Here is a 21605-nt window from a genome sequence, read left to right as displayed (position 1 = left end):
GAGCTGTGCGACCTTTGATGAGTTACTCAACTTTCTTCATCTATACAGTTTGGTTAATCATTGTAATGTTATGTCTGGCATATTGATGGTGTTCAGTGAATGCTAACTTCTGTTGATTATTATTATTATTATTATAGTAATTCAAGCATACAAACAATCTCTCGAAGGCCATGGACTAAATATGCATTAATGAGATACATAACGTGTTAACTACTATGTAGGAATTATGAAAAATTATTATTCTTCTCCTTTGTAATCCTGAATTATACATGAATATTTTTGGTGTTATGCTGTAGGTCTAAGGATTTTAATATTCTTATTCTGAAATAGCAGAAACAAACCTAACATATTGAACAAAAATAAGAACTGATCATAACACAGCACAGATACACTAGGAAACTTGCAAGTGAGTCAATGTTTCCCAGTAGTTTTCTCTGCAAACAAGATCCTGTTCTCGTTTTCACATTCAAATTTTTATCATGAAAAGGAACTTTGGAAAATGAACGTAAAACTTTATTTTATTTGATCATATATATTCTGGTGTTTCTTGCAAAATAATTCCATTCAGAATCACCCATTAGCTGTATCTGCCACTTTTATTTTTTTTAAGGCAGTGCTCTATTTCATTTATAATTCTCAGTGCTGCTTCAGAGTGCTGAATGATCAGCCTAACACTTTCAAAGGATACAATAGTCTTAAATTGCAAATAGATTTTTTTTTGCCGAGGAATATGAAAAATTAGATCAGGGCCTTTCATTCACTTATTACTTCTTTCAATTCCTGTTTACTGTAAGCCTAACAGGAAGTTAAAGATGCTGAGCTAAAAGAAATGGTCTAGCTTCAAGGAGCTCACTACCAAGGGAGAAAGGTAATACAGCTTCAATGGGGTCAGTTTAATATAAATACTTTGTAACAAAAATGGTAAGAACTAGGAGCTGTGGGGCATAGGACATCTAGATTTAAGAAGTAAGGTCAAGATTCCTGGAGGATATTGGCCAGTCAACATTCTCAAATGTGTAACTTTCACCCCAACCCCCTCAGGCTTCCCAAAACTTACTGTAGTCTCCAGTGAACTCCACATTGCTATGTGCAATGGATCCATCAATAGCAATTGCCATGGATGTCCCACCCCCTTCCTGCTTCTTGATGTACTTTCTTCACTTGCCTTTGAGAATACTATACCCTCTGGGTTTTTCCTACCATTTCAATTTGATTGTTCCTTCTCGGGATCATTTGCTGGTTCCTCTTCATTTCCCCATCCCAGAATGAAGTTGAGGTGTCTCCGAATTCGGTCTTCCTTATCTCACTCCCTCTGCTGATTCACTCAATGCCACCTCAAGTATCATCTATGTGCTTATGATGCCCAAACACCTACATATAATCTGCACCTCCCCCTGAAATCCAGATGCATTTAATGATCTACTCACTATCTCCACCTGGATGTCTAATAGACATTTTGAATTTGTTATGTCCCGAACTCCTGACGTCACTGCTTTGCCCCAACCTACTGCTCCTGAAGTATTATCCATCTCAATAAATGACATTCTTCATTGTTCAGATCCAAAGCTTTGGAGTCACCCTTGACACCCACCTTCTTTCTCTTTCTCATAGGTGATCTGTTAGAAGATGCTTTCTGCTCCATCTTCAAAATAGAACAAACCTCAAAACATATCCAGAATCTTACCATATCTTACCACCTCCACTGTACCACCATCAGCTCTGGCCTGGATAATCAAAATAGTCTTCTGATTGTTCTATCTTATATCATCCTTGTTCCCTGACATACCAATTTTAACACAGTGTAATAGGCAAAATTTAAGATGGCCCCCAAGATTCCATGTCTTGTATAATCTCCTCTTTTTGAGCATGGGAACATTCCATCCTTTGACTGAATTACCTTATATAAGACTCCATCAGAGAATACTAGAGGAGGGTTAGAAGTCAGAAAGAAGTACCCCTCTTATCTTGAAAGAAAGTAAATAGCCCTGATGTGAAATGCCTATGGGGGCCACAAGACAAAGAACTGTGGGAGTTCTCTAGTTGCTGAGAGTGTTTCCTGGTTCCAACCCTGATAATTCAGGATAATCTCCTCATCTCAAGATCCCTAACTTAATCACATCTACAAAGTACATTTTTCCATACAGTAACATTCTCAATTTCTGAGTATTAAGAAGTAATAACCTTTCAGGGATCATTGTGCAGCTTACCACACTTCATTTTCAGAAAAAACCCACAAATCACTTCCCAATCACTTTCTCTAACTTTCCTTCTGACCACTTACTTATATCTAATACACGATTTTATTAATTTATCTTATCTCTATCACTAACATATAAACTGTATAAGGGCAGGAACTTATCTCTGTTTTGTTCACCACTGTATACCCTGACCCTAGACTTATACTTGGTATACAGTAGGCACTTAGTGAACTGTTAAGTGAATGAATAAATGACAAATTACCAGCCCTACCACTTTCCCCATCCTCTTCTTCTGCCATTCTTCAATTTGTCATTAATATGTATTTCTTGGTTGGCTATCCTTACTATGAATAAAAAAAAATTCCTTACCAAGATATTACTCCCTGCTTCATACTTTTTCTTCATACCTTTTTTTTTACCAATAATCTCTAGCACAGTGCACAGGACATAAAAAGTGCTCAAAATATGATTAATTGGACTTTGAAAAGTGAAAAATGAAGAATAGATGATAAAATTTTTGTGAAAGTAGAAGTAAAAGAAATTTTAGAAATAGCTGCCAGCTAATATTTATTTTTAGAAACTCAAATGCATATTGGTCAACACAATCCTAGGATAATTTCTTAAATGAGAAGACCCTAATGAGAGAACTTCAAATGACAGTATACATCACAACTTATTCATCACTAATGCTTTTTCTTTAAGGATAATTTGCTTTATAAATATGATAAACACACATTATAAGTAATCTGAAGAAAAGAGAAAATTATGAAGGAAAAGTAAAATATCACCCCAGAAAATACCCAGAATACCCAGAAAAAAGGTATAGTCTTCTTTACAAAAACTATCATCCCACATATCTGTTTGAAAACAGAAAATAGACAAATATTTTTATGAAATTGGGATCATTCAACACACTTATTTTTATAGGTATTAATTCGTTTCCATTTCCTGTTAAGATGGTGAATAGCATGGACCACTAGGTCCTTCTTCAAAATGAACCCTGGAGAAATTATACAAGTTAGCAAGAAATATAAATAAGAGGAACTAAGAAGAATTTAAAGAAAAAAAAAGGAAACATGTGAAATAGTCCTAGTAGAATGGAAGGCTGACTTAAGATGGTGTCATTGTGTGTGTGGCAGGGATTAACTGCAGTCCAGGGCAGAGGGCAGTAGGGAAGGAGGGGATGCACGGGATAGCAGTGACAGGATAGGATGGAAATAGGCTCCTAGGTTCTCTTCTTGCCTTTTCTCCATAGTTACCTTTAGCTGCTTAATTCCCATCAAGATTAGGAGTAATAGTCTAGGCTGCAGGTATCAGAGTAGTGCAAAAAACAAAACAGGTAGTGGTTACCAACTGCCTGCTACCATTGACTCTTCTCCCCCAGCCATAACACCATGCATACTTCCCATCCTCCTCTACTCTAAGCTCCCAGGACGGGTGGAAACTATTCCTTTCTAACACTGCTTTTGTGAATGGAAAAGCTTCCTGATGGAGTGGCAGCAGAGTAGAAACAACAATTTTAGAGTGCCTTGAATTCTCCTGGGGCAAACCATCGCCTTTCTTTTTAAACTCACCAGATAGGAGCTGAACAACATATACCAACTGAAATAGAATTATTATAACCCAGAAACACCAAGAATTTTATTTATGTGTGTGTGTGTGTGTGTGTGTGTGTGTGTGTATACCCAGAGATACACACATTCCAACACTCTAAGATAATGAATGGTACTAGCAAATTAAAACAGCAACAAAAATTTTCTTAAAAGATCCAAGTAGAAGTGCTAGGAAAATATAGTATTTTTAATCATAAGCACAACAGGTGGAATAAATAGGAGGATGAATATAGTTGAAAAATAATTTGATAATGTAGGAAATCATACCTGACAAATTTCTCCAGAAAACAGCAGGAAAATATAAAGAAGTAGAAAACACATAAGAAGGTAAAGAGATATGAAGGATAGAGAATTGTTGATAGGTATACCAAAATAAGAGAAGATAAAAAGAGATGGAGATTGTATTAAGCAGGGAAAGTAATTCCATCCTCTCATAACAAACCACCCCAATCCTCAGTGGCCTAACATGGTAAAGGTCACAAAACTATAGGTCAGAGTCATTCAGGGACTCAGGCTCCCATCATGCAGTGGTTCTTTTATTTTCCAGACCTTCCAAATCTGCCACTGGATCCTTTCCAGCCAAACAGTGAGTAAAGAGAGAACTCAAGGAGACCTATGTGAGATATTTTAGAGGCCTGGCCTAGAGGTGGCACATATCACTTCTGCCTGTATTCCACTAGCCAGAACTCGCAAACCATTAGACGTCTGGAAATTGTAGTTCAGCAGTGTGCAAGGGGAAAAGAAAAGAAGCATTTATAGTATGAATACTAGTATTCTTTGCCACAGAATTATATGAAGAAATTATGAAGATAAATTTCTGAGAAATGAAGATTAAGGCTCTTGTATATAAAGAGTTAACAGAGTACCAAACGGGAAATATAAAGGAAACCTCACCGTACACATTAAAATAAAACTTAGAATTATCAAGAGCAAAGAGAAAATTCTAAAAACTTCTAAGAAGATCAAACACAAATATAATGAAAGTCAGATTGACATGAGATTTCTCACCAGCAACACTGATTTCAGGAGAATGGAATATTTTTAAAATATTGAAAGAGAAGAATATTAGACATAGAAATATGTACCTAGTCTATTTATCATTTCAATGTAAGCATGTAATAAGATTTTTCTCAGGCACACAAGCCTCAGAACATTTGTCACACAATAATCCACTTTAAAATCACTTTTAGAAGGACCACGAAAATGGCCAACAGACACATAAAATGATGCTCAACATCACTAACCACCAAGGAAATGCAAATCAAACCCACAAGAAAGTATCACTTCATACCTGTCAGAATAAATGACACCAAGAAGAGAAAAGACAACAGGTGCTGACAAGGGTGTGGTGAAAAGGGAACACTATACATTTTTTTCCTTAAACATTCTTGATGGGAATGTAAATTGGTCCAACCACAATGGAAAACAATATGGAGGTTCCTCAAAAAACTAAAACTAAATCTACCACACCAATAAAACAATTCCATTTCTGGGTATAAACCCAAAGGAAATGAAAACAGGGTTTTGACAAGACATCTTTACCCCCATGTTTAGCACAGCGTTACTCATGATAGGCAAGATATGGAAACAACCCCAAAGCCCATAACAGATGAATGGATAAAAAAATATGTGGTACATACACACAATGCAGTATTATTCAGCCTTGAGAAAGGAAAATATCCCCCCATTTGTAACAATATTGATGGACCCTGAGTGCATTGTGCTAATAAGCAAGATAAGTCAGAGAAAGTCTAGTACCATATGATATCACTTACATGTGGAATATAAAAAATTTAAACCTTTAAAAAAACAGACAGTAAAATGGTAGCTACCAAGGGATGGGAGCAGGGGAATGAGAGTGATGGTGTATAAGGAAATAAATTTGTAATGAGTAGTGAATAAGCCATGGAGTCTAAGGTATAGTATAATAAATACAGAAAATAATATCATACTATAATTATGCAATGTGATCAATATGGCTATATCAATCATAACAAAAATTTATCAAAGCAACATGTTATACACCTTAAATTTACACAATGTTACATGTTAAACTTCCTCAAAAAAGCCTGTTTTGTCTGGAAAAGAAAGTAAATAAGATCACTCTTAGAAAACACTCTCAATTTCAGCCTTTCAACAACTATTTATTTAGTACCAATTGCCTGAGAAGTTTTAGTAATACAGCAGTGAAGAAAAGCAGGTAAAAATTCCTGTCTTTAAGAAGGTTGCATTCTAAAAGGTAAGGATCTATCTATCACAAAACAAATTACATGCACGCACACACGTATAAACACACATACTTATTATATGTAGCATGTATGTGTATATAAGTATGTATTGTTTGTTTTTTTTAAAGATTTTATTTATTTATTTGACAGAGAGAGAGATCACAAGTAGGCAGAGAGGCAGGCAGAGAGAGGGAAGGAGGCTCCCCACTGAGCAGAGAGCCCAATGCAGGGCTCGATCCCAGGACAGGTTATCGTGACCTAAGCTGAAGGCAGAGGCCCAACCCACTGAGCCACCCAGGTGCCCCTGTAAGTATGTATTATATACATTGTATACATATTATATATACACATATATATACACTTACATACGTGTGTGCATGTGTATACACACACATACATAGAAGATATAGTGAGTTGTTGAGAAAAACAAATCAGAGAACAGAATAGAAATTCCAGAGGCATAGGTCTAATTTTATTTTATTTTTTTAAAGATTGTACTTATTTATTTGACAGACAGAGATCACAAGTAGGCAGAGAGGCAGGCAGAGAGAGAGAGGGAAGCAGGTTCCCTGCCGAGCAGAAAGTCCGATGCGGGGCTCGATCCCAGGACCCTGGGATCATGACCCGAGCAGAAGGCAGAGGCTTTAACCCACTGAGCCACCCAGGTGCCCCAGGTCTAATTTAAAATAAAAGAAACGAATTAGGAGAATTCTCTAAGATATATGAGAATTAAAGGTGATCAAATAACTTTAAAACTTTTTGCCTAACAAAGCTAGGGCCAAAAGACATTTAGAAAATATATTTATAGCATGCTAGGGCTAAATTATAGTACAACATTAATAAGGTAAATAATAGGGAAAGGATTAAAGATGTGTGAGAACGTATTTAAATTGTTAAAGAGCATATACATACTGGTAAGTTTAAGAAATCAGTAGAGGAAAGTGAATAAATCAGAATAAAAAGTGTTACATTCGGTGGAATTTATGAAGTAAAAAACAGGTATAAGAGATGGAAAATATGAAATGAGATGGTAAATATAAGCCTTGTAAAAACTGTAAAAAAGTAAATATAAGTTGGTCAATTCTAGCAATTAAAATACATAAGTGCTCAGTTTGGATAAAAAGTGTATTCCAGGGGCACCTGGGTGGCTCAGTGGGTTAAGCTGTTGCCTTCGGCTCAGGTCATGATCTCGGGGTCCTGGGACTGAGACCTGCATCATGCTCTTTGCTCAGCGGGAAGCCTGCTTCTCTCTCTCTCTCTGCCTGCCTCTCTGCCTACTTGTGATCTTTCTCTGTCAAATAAATAAATAAAATCTTAAAAAAAATGTATTCCAAAAATACCCCCTAAAAGCCTTAAAATTAAGACGGGTTTTTTAAACTAAGCAAATATGTGTTAGCCAAGTAAGAATCAAAATAAAGCTAAGATAAAAATCTTAATATGTGATGAATATAAATTGAGCCAAAACATCATAAGAAATAAAGATATGATACACTGAAACAAGCAAAAATTAAGCAAGAAGGCCATTAATAACATATATGGAGTCTAATAATACTAGCTCGAAACACAATTACTGCCTTTTTATAAAGAACAACTGACATAGGGAGTTTGATGATAGAGAGATATTATGTATCGAGACTTTAAACATCTTTCTCAGACCCTGAGATATCAAGAAAAAAAAAGGAAACTAGAGATACTGAAGTTATGAAAAATACAATTGAATTGGTTACAAAAGGCAACAGCAGCAGCAATTCCGAAGCATTAATAAGAGTGCAGGTTCGAAGTTCCTGCTAAAGCAGTGGTGTGACAGTGACAACTTCTGTCAGGTTAGTGGGGAGTGAGTTGTGGGCTCCCGTCCAAAGGTTAGTGCATCTTCCTGAAATGTGGGAAACTCTCTCATTTCCTTTGCTCTTCCAGTCCTTCTAATGTTTTTCTAACTAATTCCTTGCTTATAATCTTTGGTGGATATATGTACAGTGGCTTTCCTGACTAGATACACTGACTAAGACCTAGCATTTATGATTACACACCCTTGGCCAAACTCAGTCCCCATCATATCTGAAGGAAAGACTAGGAAATACAGCCTTTCTGCTGTGGAATGTAGAACTCTACTTTCTAGGAGGTGGAAGTGGAAGGGTGAATACATAGTATTGACTCTCTGAAAAAACACTATGGACTAATATCTAGCAAGGCTGATTCCTACAAAAATGATAAAATATAAATAATGTAAAAGAAAACTACATACATAAGCATTTAAAAATAATGATAAAATATTTAAAAACCTAAAGTAAATATATAAATCATTAAAAGTCATTGATATCAATGTCAATGTAAAAAATAGAACAGCATTAAATTAAAAGAAATGGTGGTAGTCAAAGAACTCCCTTTGAAATTAATGCCCAGGCTAATTTATACCAAAGTATAAAAGAATAATAAGTCTTAATTAATATATTATTTCACAGAGTACAGAAAGAAAAAGCTGCCAAATAAATTTTACTAGATATCTTTAATCTTGATTCTACAACCAGATGAGAAAATGACAGGGAAACTTAAGCCCCATTCAGATAAAAATGCAGATGCAAATATCCTAAATAAAAAAGGAGTTAACTAAACAAGTTCAACAATTTAAGATGAATATAATACTGATTAAGTAGGATCCACCCAATAAAATGATTTCAATATCAAAAATAACTGCAATTAAAAGCATTAATAGACTGAATGAAAAGAAATTATATATTCATCTCTACTAACACAGTTTCAATACCAATCTATGATGACAACAAAATTCTTAGTAATACGGGAAATCATAGAAACTTCCTAACTTGGTAAAATTTACATGCTAAATGCCTACAGCAAACATATTTAACAGAGAAACATTATATATAACCCATTAAGATCAGGGATAGTGCATATGTTCACTCGAAAGTGTTAATATTTAACATATCATTTGAAGTACTGGCCTATTCTATAAGGAAATAAATGAAAAGGTGTAAGAATTGAAGGGAAGAAATAAAACTGTTAAAATTTGAATCTGATATAATCATCTACTTAGAAAAAAAGTTTTAAAAAATAGGTACAAGATATACCAGATACAAGCATAGTTAAGAAACCCAAGATCTCAGTACTCATGGAATTTACTTGATAATAAAGATAGACAGTAATTACAATATGTCCTGTGGAGTGGTATAAAAATATGAAGCAGAGTAAGGAGGTATAAAACATGGTGAGTGGGTCCTATTTATAGTACAGTAGCCAGAGAAGGTCATATTTGGAAAGAGACTTGACGGAGGTATACATTGGGGATAGGGAGGGAGCATTTTAGGCAGAGTGCATAGCCAATACAATGGTCCTAAGCTGGAAGCTTTCCTGTTGTGCTCCAGAAAAAGCCAGGCAGCAAGTAAGTCTGGGTTAGAATAATGGAAGATTAAGGGTGGTAGGAAATAGTGGGGAAAAGGCAAGATGGTAGAGGAGTAGTGGACTGAAATGACATCAGGTCGCAAGAGTTCAGCTAGATAGTTATCAAACCATTCCAAACACCTACAAACTTAACAGGAGATAGAAGAGAAGAGCAGCAATTTTAGGAACAGAATATCGACCACTTTCTGAAAGGGAGGACATGCTGAGAAGTGAATCCAAAGTGACAGAAAGCTAGACCATGGCGGGAGGGGCCGGCTCCTGGCAAGTGATGGAGCAATGGAGCACAAAATCTGAACTTTTAGAAGTCTGCTCCACTGAGGGACATGGCTCCAGAGGCTAAGCGGGGGTGGAGCCCTCACAGGGACAGTGTGGTGTCATGTCGCACGGGGTCACAGAAAGATTGAGGATGTCTGAGGATGGCAAAGCTCCCAGGTATCGGAGCAGGGAAGCCAGCTACAGAGAAAGAGCCGAGGAGTGGGCTCTCAGCTCAGGATTACCTTAAACCGTGATCTGTGGCTCAGTCGGACCACTGCTCTTTGAGCAGGGACCCCACAAGTGGCAGATCCAGGGAGACTCACCTTCCTCCTCTGGAGGCAGGAATCTACTGGGTTTGGAGATCCAAACGAGGCTGTGTGCCACAGACAGAAACTCTCGGTCACAGGCCAGGTGAGCCCAGAGCATGACCAGAGACCAGGGAGACAGGAGTGATTGACCCCTTTTCTCTGAGGGCGCACTAAGGAGTGGGGCCCCAAGCTCTCGGGTCCTCTGGGCTGGAGACTGGGAGGCTGCCATTTTCATTCCTGTCCTCCAGAGCTCTAAGAAAAGCGTTCAGGGAACAAAAATTCCCAAGAGTGAACTCGAGCAGCTTTCTTAGCCTGGCCCCTGGCAAGGGCAGTGCAATTCTGCCTCAGGCAAAGACATTTGAGAGTCACTACAACAGGCTCCTCCCCCAGAAGATTCCCAAGAACAACCTGCCAAGACCAAGCTCACTGATCAAGGAGAAGAGCACAACTCCAGAGCTAGGGAAAAGCAATGCATGGAATTCATGGCTTTCTCCCCATGATCCTTTAGTCTTGCAAAGTTAAATTTTTAAAATTGTTTTTTCTTATTCTAATTCTTTTAACTTTTGCGCTCTCCTCTTTTAACATTTATTTAACTAGTTTATCTTAACAATACCTTTCTAAAAAAATCTTTTTAAAACTTCATTATTATAGTCATATTTTATCCTTCATTGTATTTAACCTTATTTTTTGTATACATATAGGGTTTTTTTCTAAAAAAAATCTGGGATACAATTTCTTCTAATAGATCAAAATATACCCTAAACCTAGCACAGGGGTTTGGTCTAGTCTCCAGCCTGAGCACATTCTCTCCCTGCCCCCCCCTTTTTTTTTCTTCTTTCTTTTTCCAACCAACTTGTCTTATCAATTCCCTTTTTAAAATTTTTTTAAATGTTCATCTTTATAGTAATATTCTATCCCTTCATTGTGTTTACCCTTATTTTTGTGTATATATAAGCTTTTCTTTCTTTAAAATTTTGGGAGGCAGTTTCATCTAAGAGACCAAAATACACCCAAAATCAAGTGGGTGGCTCTGTTCTATTCACCAGTCTAATATATATATATATATATATATATATATATATATATATATATATATAAATAATTTGTTTTTACCCTCTTTCTTGTCCCCCCAGTTTTAGGTCTCTTCTGATTTGGTTAGCATACATTTTTCTAGGGTCTTTGACCCCTTTTAGTATTTTTTTCTCTTGTTCATACATTATTATCTGGATAAAATGACAAGGTGGAAAAACTCACCACAAAAAAAAAAAAAAAAGAACAAGAGGCGGTACTAATGGCTAGGGACCTAATCAATAAAGACATTGGTAATATGTCAGATCTAGAGTTCACAATGACAATTCTCAAGGTGCTAGCTGGGATCAAAAAAGGCATGGAGGATATAAGAGAAACCCTGTCTGGAGAAATAAGATCCCTTTCTGCATAAATAGAAGAACTAAACTCTAACCAAGCTGAAATCAAAAAAGGTATTAATGAGGTGCAATCAAGAATGGAGGCTCTTAGGGCACCTGGGTGGCTCAGTGGGTTAAAGCCGCTGCCTTCGGCTCGGGTCATGATCCCAGGGTCCTGGGATCGAGCCCCGCATCGGGCTCTCTGCTCAGCAGGGGCCTGCTTCCTCCTCTCTCTCTGCCTGCCTCTCTGCCTACTTGTAATCTCTGTCTGTCAAATAAATAAATAAATAAAATCTTTAAAAAAAAAACAGAATGGAGGCTCTTACTGCTAGGAAAAATGAGGCAGAAAAGAGAATTAGTGATATAGAAGACCAAATGATGGAGAATAAAGAAGCTGAGCAAAAGGGAGACAAACAACTACTGGACCATGAGGGGAGAGTTTGAGAAATAAGTGATACCATAAGATGAAACAATATTAGAATAATTGGGATTCCAGAAGAAGAAAGAGAGAGGGGGGCAGAAGGTATATTGGAGCAAATTATAGTAGAGAATTTCCCTAATATGACAAAGGGAACAAGCATCAAAATCCAGGAGGCACAGAGAAACCCCCTCAAAATCAATAAAAATAGGTCCACACCCTGTCATCTAATAGTAAAACTTACTAGTCTTAATGAAAAAAAGAGAAAATCCTGAAAGCAGTGTGGGACAAGAAGTCTGTGACATACAATGGTAGAAATATTAGATTGGCAGCAGACTTACGCACAGAGACCTGGCAGGCCAGAAAAAAAAAAAAAAAACCAAAACCGGTGTGATACATTCAGAGCACTAAATGAGAAAAATCTGCAGCCAAGAATACTATATCCAGCTAGGCTATCATTGAAAATGAAGGAGAGGAGACCCGGGTGGCTCAGTGGGTTAAGCCTCTGCCTTCAGCTCAGGTCATAATTCCAGGGTCCTGTGATCGAGTCCTGCATCGTACTCTCTGCTCCGCAGGGAGTCTGCTTCCCCCCCCCACCCCCGCTTGCATCTCTGCCTACTTGTGATCTCTGTCTGTCAAATAAATAAATAAATAAATCTTTTTTAAAAAAAGAAAAAGAAAATAGAAGGAGAGATAAAAACCTTCCAGGACAAACAAAAACTAAAAGAATTTGCAAACACCACACCAGCCCTATGGAATATTGAAAGGGGTCCTCTATGCAAAGAGAGAGACTGAAAGTAACAGACCAGAAAGGAACAGAGACAATATATGGTAACAATCACCTTAAAGGCAATACAATGGCACTAAATTCACATCTTTCAATAGTTACCCTGAATGTAAATGGGCTAAATGCTCCAATCAAAAGACACAGGGTATCAGAATGGATAAAAAAAACAAAACCCATCAATATTCTATCTGCAAGAAACTCATTTTAGACCTAAAGACACCCCCAGATATAAAGTGAGGGGGTAGAACACCATTTAACATGCTAATGGACATCAAAAGAAAGCTGGGGTGGCAATCCTTATATCAGATAAATTAGATTTTAAGCCAAAGACTATAAGAAGAAATGAGGAAGGAAAATATATCATACTTAAAGGGTCTGTCCAACAAGGAGATCTAACAATTTTCAATATCTATGCCCCTAACATGGGAGCAGCCAGCTATGTAAACCAATAAAAAAAAAAAAAAACAAAATCAAAGAAACACATCGAGAATAATACAATAATAGTGAAGGACGTTAAAACCCCACTCACTGAAATGGACGGATCATCCGAACAAAAAATCAACAAAGAAATAAAGGCCTTAAATGACACACTGGACCAGATGGACATCACAGATATATTCAGAACATTCCATCCCAAAGCAACAGATTACACATTCTTCTCCAGTGCACATGGAACATTCTCCAGAATAGATCACATCCTGGGTCATAAATCAGGTCTCAACCAGTACCAAAAGATTGGGATCATTCCCTGCATATTTTCAGACCACAATGCTCTGAAGCTAGAATTCAATCGCAAGAGGAAAGTTGGAAAGAACTCAAATACATGGAGTTTTTAAAGAGCACCCTACTAAAATTTGAATGGTCAACCAGGAAATTAAAGAAGAATTGAAAAAATTCATGGAAACAAATGAAAATGAAAACACAATTGTTCAAAATCTGTGGGACACAGCAAAGGCAGTTCTGAGAGGAAAATATATAGTGATACAAACCTTTCTCAAGAAACAAGAAAGGTCTCAAGTACACAACCTAACCCTACACCTAAAGGAGCTGGAGAAAGAACATCAAAGAAAGCCTAAACCCAGCAGGAGAAGAGAAATAATAAAGATCAGAGCAGAAATCAATGAAATAGAAACCAAAAGAACAGTAGAACAAATCAACAAAACTAGGAGCTCGATCTTTGAAAGAATTAATAAGATTGATAAAGCCCTGGCCAGACTTATCAAAAAGAAAAGAGAAAGGACCCACATTAATAAAATTATGAAGGAAAGAGGAGAGATCACAACCAACACCAAAGAAATACAAACAATTATAAGAACATATTAGCAGATGAGCAACTATACTCCAGCAAACTGGACAAATTTGGAAGAAATGGATGCGCTCCTAGAGACATATAAACTACCAAAAGAGGTGCTTGCTGAGAATAAATGTTCTTTAATTGGAAACTAGTGTTTTTGCACAGTCAGGTGGTTTTATTTGCATAGTTTTTATGAATCTATATTTTTCTCACATGTAGGCATCTCTGTCCAGACTTTCTATAATTTTTTTAATATTTTTTCACCCCTTATTTAAACATTTCATTGTACATATTATCAGCTTAGTTCTTGAAGGCACTTGAGTTTGCTAATCCTGGTATAATATAGCTAGTTCAAATGGGTAGAGAGTTACCTCAAGACATTTTATTGAAATAATCCATCAAAACAATAAAAAAATGTTACCTTCACCTAGATGAAACCCTCATACATACTAGGTTCTTTAGGTTATTCTTTTCAAGTCATTTCTCTGCCTTTCTTAGTCTAGCACCAAACCTTCAGGATTGTTTTATTACTTAGTTATTTTTAAATATCTGCTAATGTAAGTCATCATTTATTACTGTTCAATTTTATGGTTTTATTGGCTAGTTTTACATGAATATTTTTCTAGTGGACTTTGAAATCATTTTTGTCAAGTTTTGAAAATACTGTTGGAATTTTAATTGGAATTACATAAAATCTGCAGTTAATTTGGGGAGATCTGACACCTTATTAATTCCTATTCCTGGAGTTGTTCTCACCTTTTTTTTTAATTAGAGTTACTAGAGATTTTATAGTCAGTCTTTTCCAAAAAACAGTCCTTGCATTCATTTAGCCAATCTACTAAAGAATTATTGTATTATTCTTCTCCATTTCATATTTTCTGTGCCTTCCCTAGATTTATCTTTTTGCCACATTTTCAGTTTCTTGAATTGAACATTTAGCTAATTTATTTCCATTCTTTGTGTTTGATTTTAAACCATTTAAGGATATATGATCCCTTCTGAGTACATCTTTATTTTTTTTCAGTCCATCACTGTCTAAGAGGACCTAACTAATGTGGAGGGTATGAGCACCTGTTTTGCTAGAAAAGGTTTATTTTCAAGGAAACAGTAACATGAGAGACTTAAAGCAAGGAGCCAAGAAATCTAGGTCAGGTTTAGTTCAAAATGATATCTGGCAAACAAACCAAGAGGCAGCCTCTCCTAGTCATCTAAAAAAGTAACAAGGAAAAAATATGAAAAAGTACAAACTCTCAGCCCTAAAAACTAAGACTGACATACAATTACCAGTTTCTGTAGAGGATTTCCAACTGAGTTAGACTAGAAAGAGTTGGGGGAGGGATCTCACTGGCCTTTCATGTTTTATCTTGGGAAACAAGGGAGAACATTACATCTCAAAGAAAAAAAGAATTTTACATCTTCATGATGCTATGTACTCTTATTCCCAAATATAGGATTCATACCTACCAGAAAACTAAACAGCTGACCTTGGGTTTTAAATCAGATAATTTCAAAAACTTAAAAATAGAGCTACCCTATGACCTGGCAATTGTACTACTGGGTATCTACCCCAATGTTCATAGCAGCAATGTCCACAATAGCCAAACTGTTGAAAGATCCAAGATGCCCTTCAACAGATGAATGGATAAAGAAGATGTGGTCCATATACACAATAGAATATTACTCAGCCATCAGAAAGGATGAATACCCAGCTTTTGCATCAACATGGGTGGGACTGGAGGAGATTATGCTGAGTGAAATAAGTCAAGCAGAGAGAGTCAATTATCATATGGTTTCACTTACTTTTGGAACATAAAGAACAGCATGGAGGACATTAGGAGAAGGAAGGGAAAAATGAAAGGTGGGGGAATCGGTGGAGGAGAGGAACCATGAGAGACTGTGGACTCTGAGAAACAAACTGAGGGTTTTAGAAGGCAGCAGGGTTGGGGGATAGGTGAGCCCGGTAGTGGGTATTAAGAAGGGCATGTATTACATAGAGCCCTGGGTGTTATATACAAACAATGAATCTTGGAACACTACATCAAAAACTAATGACATACTATATGGTGACTAACATAATATAATAATAATAAAAAATAAGGAAGAGAAAAAATAAATATTAAAAAACGAAAAGAACTAAAAGACGAACCAAAAAGATGAAAAAATAATAAAGCAGATAATTTCAAAATAAAATGGGTTCATTGTTCTAAAGACTCAGGAAATACTTAAATTTGGTGAAGATCTACAAAAGGAACCAGAAGAATTATTTTTTTAGATCAAATTAAATCTCATTTGGATTCCCCATCTTGTCAGACTACTAAGAAATTTAATTTCCTTCACTCCTAGGAACGTCTATCTTCTTAGTCCTGAACCAGAACACAGGATTCTTCTGCAACACCTCTACAATGGGCAAAACCACAGTTGCCATCATTTTTATGCTCACAGTGATCCTTCTTAGGTCCAGATCCTGTTTATGTCCTTCCCATGCTGAGATAAAAACATGGTCCTTGGGTCCAGTCTCCTTAATTGCTCCAACTATTTCCCCAGAGCTCTGTAACTAAGTTGCATGCAACTTCCAGATCAGGTCACAGTCCCTCTCTCTTCCCAAATCTGGGGGATGTTTTCTCAAATACATTCTCCTCACTCACTTCCCACCTCTCTTCATTGTTCTTTTAAATAAACTTGGACTTTTATGAAAGATATTTACTTTGGGCTGTTTCTGTCTTTAGTCCTATAAAAACATTTGAACATAAGGGGCACCTGGGTGGCTCAGTCAGTTAAGCATCTGACTCTTGATTTTGGCTAAGGTTATGATCTCAAGGTCATGAGACAGAGCGCCACCTCAAGCTTGCTTAAGATTCTCTCTTTCCCTCTCCCTCTGACCCTACCCCATGCCCATCCCCACACGCACTCTCTCTCTAAAATAAACAAAAACAAAAAAATATTTGAACTTAAGAATTACCAAGGGAGAGATTTTGGATTCCTGTATAGGACAGAGGGAAAGGTAAATTATGAAAAGGACAACACAAACAAACATCTTATGAGCAACACATGATATAAATTCAAACAATGGAATATTATAGAGCAACAAGAATGAGTGAACCACAACTACACACCTCAGCGTGGATACCTCTCAAAGATACAATGTTGAGCAAAAGAAGTCAAACACAAAAGACCGCATGCCATATCATTATAGTTATGTAAAGTACAAAGATAGGCAAACTAATCTATGCTGTTAGGAGTCAGGATAGTGTGCACAAGTGACTGAAAGGAGGTCCTAGGATATTGACGTTCTTCTGTATCTTTAGCTGGGTACTTGTTATGCAAGTTTGTTCCACTTTGAAAACTTCTTTGAGATGTACAATTATGCACTGTACATTTTTCTGTATTTTTATCATACTTCAAGAAAAAAAGTCTAAAAGAACTAATGCATATTCATTAAAAATTTAAAGAAAATATATAGAATAAATTTTAATTTTAAAAAGCCATAATCCTGGGGTGCCTGGGTGGCTCAGTGGGTTAAAGCCTCTGCCTTCGGCTCAGGTCTTGATTCCAGGGTCCTGGGATCGAGCCCCACATCTGGCTCTCCGCTCGGCAGGGAGCCTGTTCCCTCCTCCTCTCTCTCTCTCTCTCTCTGCCTGCCTCTCTGCCTACTTGTGATCTCTATCTGTCAAATAAATAAATAAATCTTAAAAAAAAAAAGCCATAAGACTTCCACTAGAGATAACTATTAAGATATTTTTATTTGATTCCTTCCAGTATCCTTTGGGCGTGCAGACACACAAAAACTCACATGCAAATGTGTACATATCTATTTGTGTGTGTGCACACATGTGTGTTATAGACATATAAATTCATTCAAAAAATACGTATTGAGTACCAACCAGCTAATGTTCTGGACCAGTGGTTGGCAAACTATGGCCTGTATGCCAAATCCAACCTGCCACCTGCTTTTGTAAATAAAATTTTGTTTTGTTTTGTTTTTAAAAGATTTTGTTTGAGAGTGGGAGAGAAAGAGAGAGAGACAGAGAAAGAGCATATGTTGGGGGAGGGACAGAGGTAGAGGGAGAAGGGGCTCAAACCCAGGACCTTGGGATGATGACCCAAGACAGATGCTTAACCAACTGAGCCACCCAGTTGCCCCCTATTTTTGTAAATAAAGTTTTATTGAAACATAACATTTTCATTTTCATACTCATTGACTTACATATTGTCTATGACTGCTTTTTTGCTACAATGGAAAAGTTAAGTAATTGTGGCAGAGACTGTATGGCTTTGCAAAGCCTAAATTATTTAATATCAAGTTCTCTAACCTCCCCTCCCAAAAGGCTAACTTCTAACCTACACTCCAAAGACACAATAGTGAACAAAGTGGTCTTGGCATCTTAGGATTCACAGTCTAATGAGGAATATAGACAACAAACAATAAGTCCATAATGTAACATCTGATTGTGATACATACTGTGAATAAAGACAAATTAGAATGCAGAGTGTGCTGAAGGGCATGGTTTTCGATGTAGGGGTCAGAGAAAGAGTGGAGCAGATCCCTGAAGGAAGTGGAGTTAGCCACGTAAATATCTGAGGCAACAGCAATCAAGGCAAAGGATAAAGCACATGCATTGTCCTGAAGGTGACATGCACCTGGTGTGTTTAGAATAGAGCATGTAGGATTGGAGTGCAGCCAAGAAAAGAGTAGCAGGAGAGGAGGATGGAGAGGAAGGCAGGGACCAGGACAAGAAGGGTTCTGCAGGCCACAGTATTAAGTTTGGGTTCAATTCCAAGTATGGTAAGTAGCAGAGGGCTGGATTAGAGAAGTGACGTGATCAGACTTACAAATATTTGTATATTTATCAATATTTGTGCACTAGTTATTACAAAGCAGTGAAAAGCATGAAGTCTTATTGTATAACACAAACTTATTCAAATCCTGGCTTTGCCACTTGCTATATGAATGACCATGGACATGTTATAGGACTTCTTTAGGCCTCAATTTCCTTAAATGCATAATGGAATTAACAAGGTCTACATCATATGATTGTTATAAAATGCTTAGCCCAATCTTTGGCATATAATAGTTCTATAAATGGTGGCAATGGATATAACTTGTCTGTATCTATGAGATGTAATGAAAACATACACAAACATTCTCAAAACTCCAAACATAGGAGGCAGTATGCACAGTGGTTGAAAGGGAAGACATTACAGTCAGGTGGTTGGAGTCCAAATTTGGCTCCACCTTTTATTAGTTGTTTGATCTTTTGTAAGTCACTTAACCTCTCTGGGACACCTTTTCTTCAAATATAAAATACAGAAAGTTATGGTGTTTGCATCAAAGGATTTGTTCTGAAGATTAAAGGAATAAACACATGTAAAGTTCTTAAGGACATTACTACCTGGTATAAGGGAAGTACCATGCATAGGGTAGCCACTAGTAAATATAGTACCTTGGCACATAGTAGTAAAAGGTACTCCTTCTTCAAGATAATTTTCTTTTAACTGTTAGAAAATTATTCTAATACACTGATTTTGCTAGAATAAGATACTTTACTATTATTTTTTAAATTATTATTTGAAATGAAGTGAAAGATGGTATTTTAATTTGTATTTCTTTATTCATTAAATTATTTTTCTTTATACTCTGGCTGCTTATCAATAATTTGTTGTCATATCTGTTAATTATCTTTCATGCTTTTTTTAAAATCTATTTTTCTGCAGCAGTTTCTCTTGTGTTCCCTACTAATTTGTAACAACTCTGTCTATATTAGGGTATTAACTCTTAGTCATGTCCCTGACAAATATTTCCCCCAGATTTCTTGTAACTTAATATGCTAATATCTACATAATAATTAAAGCATCAATCATTCCAAACAGAGGGTTTTTTTTTTTTAAGTACTTTGGCAGAGCTAGAGCAAAACGTTTTATAAGGTGGGGGTGGCAGGGATGGAGACAGTGGATATAGAATGGAGAGAGAAAATTATGCAAAATACTGTCACATGTTAAACCTGTATGCTTAGTAACGAGGTTTGGATTTTATTCTGCAGGGAACGAGAGACCCAAGAAGAATGTTAAACCAGGAAGTGGCATGCTTAAGACTGAGATCATCCCGGCAGCAGTGTGGAAAATAGATTGGTAGGGGGGCTAAAATGTTCCCAGCATAGGTTAATCTGCCTCTCAGTACAGCAGCTGTTCACAGTACCAAAAACAACCAATAAACAAGAGAGCATCCCCCAGGTGGCGGCTAATGAATGGAGTGGGGCCAGAGGACAACTCTGCTTCCTGTCAGCCGCCATATTCAGCAGTGCCAGTTAGACCTATAGAGCAATTGCAATAGTATCAGTGGTGTCTGCACCAAGAGCAGCAATTACAGCACCAAGCAATCAGGCAAGATGGGACATGGGATCATCTCTGCATTAGCCAGTGCACAAGCAGGAAGTACTAAAGCAAAAAGAAAATTCTTGTTAGGCTCTTGAAATATGATAGTAGAGATTCTGAGGTCCAATGACTTTGAGGAGTTCTCCTAAAACAGTCTTTGATGGAGCTTTAGCCACACTGTATGGATTCTTAGATGTACTGATCTCAACACTATTATTTTTTAAATGGTCTATATTAGAGTTTTGATTTTCTTATTGTCTCAATTTCCTTAGGAACGCCTTTAAATTTGTCATTTTCATAGTTCATTCGTTTGCTGACAAGAATCTGGTCTCTACTATTTATATTTGTAACTTACTGGTTTTGTGACTTAATAAATGACCAGCTTTGCTAAGATTTTATGGTTGCTTAAGAAGAAAGGAGGTTTTCCACTTGTCAGATGAGTCTGTCGTATCTGGTATCAATTTAGTAAATCCAAACTTTTATTCTGAATTAAATGTCCAACTTTATACTTTTAATCTTCTTTAATCACTTTATTTGGGAGTATTCTTCTGTAGACTGCATGTAGCTGGATTTTATATCCCGACCTAGCCTAATGAATTTTAATTTTAAATGGTGAATGTGGGTGCCTGGGTGGCTCAGTGGGTTGAGCCTCTGCCTTCAGCTCAGGTCATGATCTCAGGGTCCTGGGATCGAGTCCCGCATTGGGCTCTCTGCTCAGCAGGGAGCCTGCTTTCCTCTCTTTCTCTCTCTGCCTGCCTCTCCGCCTACTTGTGATCTCTGTCAAATAAATAAATAAAATATTTTTAAAAAATAATAAATGGTGAATGTATCTAGTATATATTGTATTATCAAGTGTTCCCTGTTTTTCAGTGTTTTCTTGCTCATTATTTGTCTACAATCTTCTGCTTTTACGATATGTTTTTTCTTTTAGTCTTCTCCATCCCTCAATTAATTTAGAAGGTAGAGAACAACCTTTTAATTCAACTAGCTCTTATTTTAGCTTTTGAAATGCATATTTAAGCCTCCATTTATCTAATTACAAACATTAATAAGACATTTCTAATGCTTCCCCTAGGTATATTGAGGAAATTAGCACATTCACTTTTCACCAAACCCCTCCCCACCAAGATCTCACACTTCCCAGTTTTTGTTGCTCTAATCTGGAAATTTTGTCCCAGTTACATATTATTATTATATTACTTTTCCATTATCTATGTTCTCTTTCAAGCACTATATTTGCATTGTTTTATAATGATATTTACATATTAATTTGGATTTAAACCTGTATTTATCATTTCTCATTTAGCTGACTTAA

Source organism: Lontra canadensis, unplaced genomic scaffold, assembly GCF_010015895.1.
Source record: "Lontra canadensis isolate GAN:19392208 unplaced genomic scaffold, GSC_riverotter_1.0 scaffold157, whole genome shotgun sequence".
Classification (NCBI taxonomy): Eukaryota; Metazoa; Chordata; class Mammalia; order Carnivora; family Mustelidae; genus Lontra; species Lontra canadensis.
The sequence above is the reverse complement of the archived record's forward strand: the minus strand, read 5'-3'. Positions refer to the sequence as shown.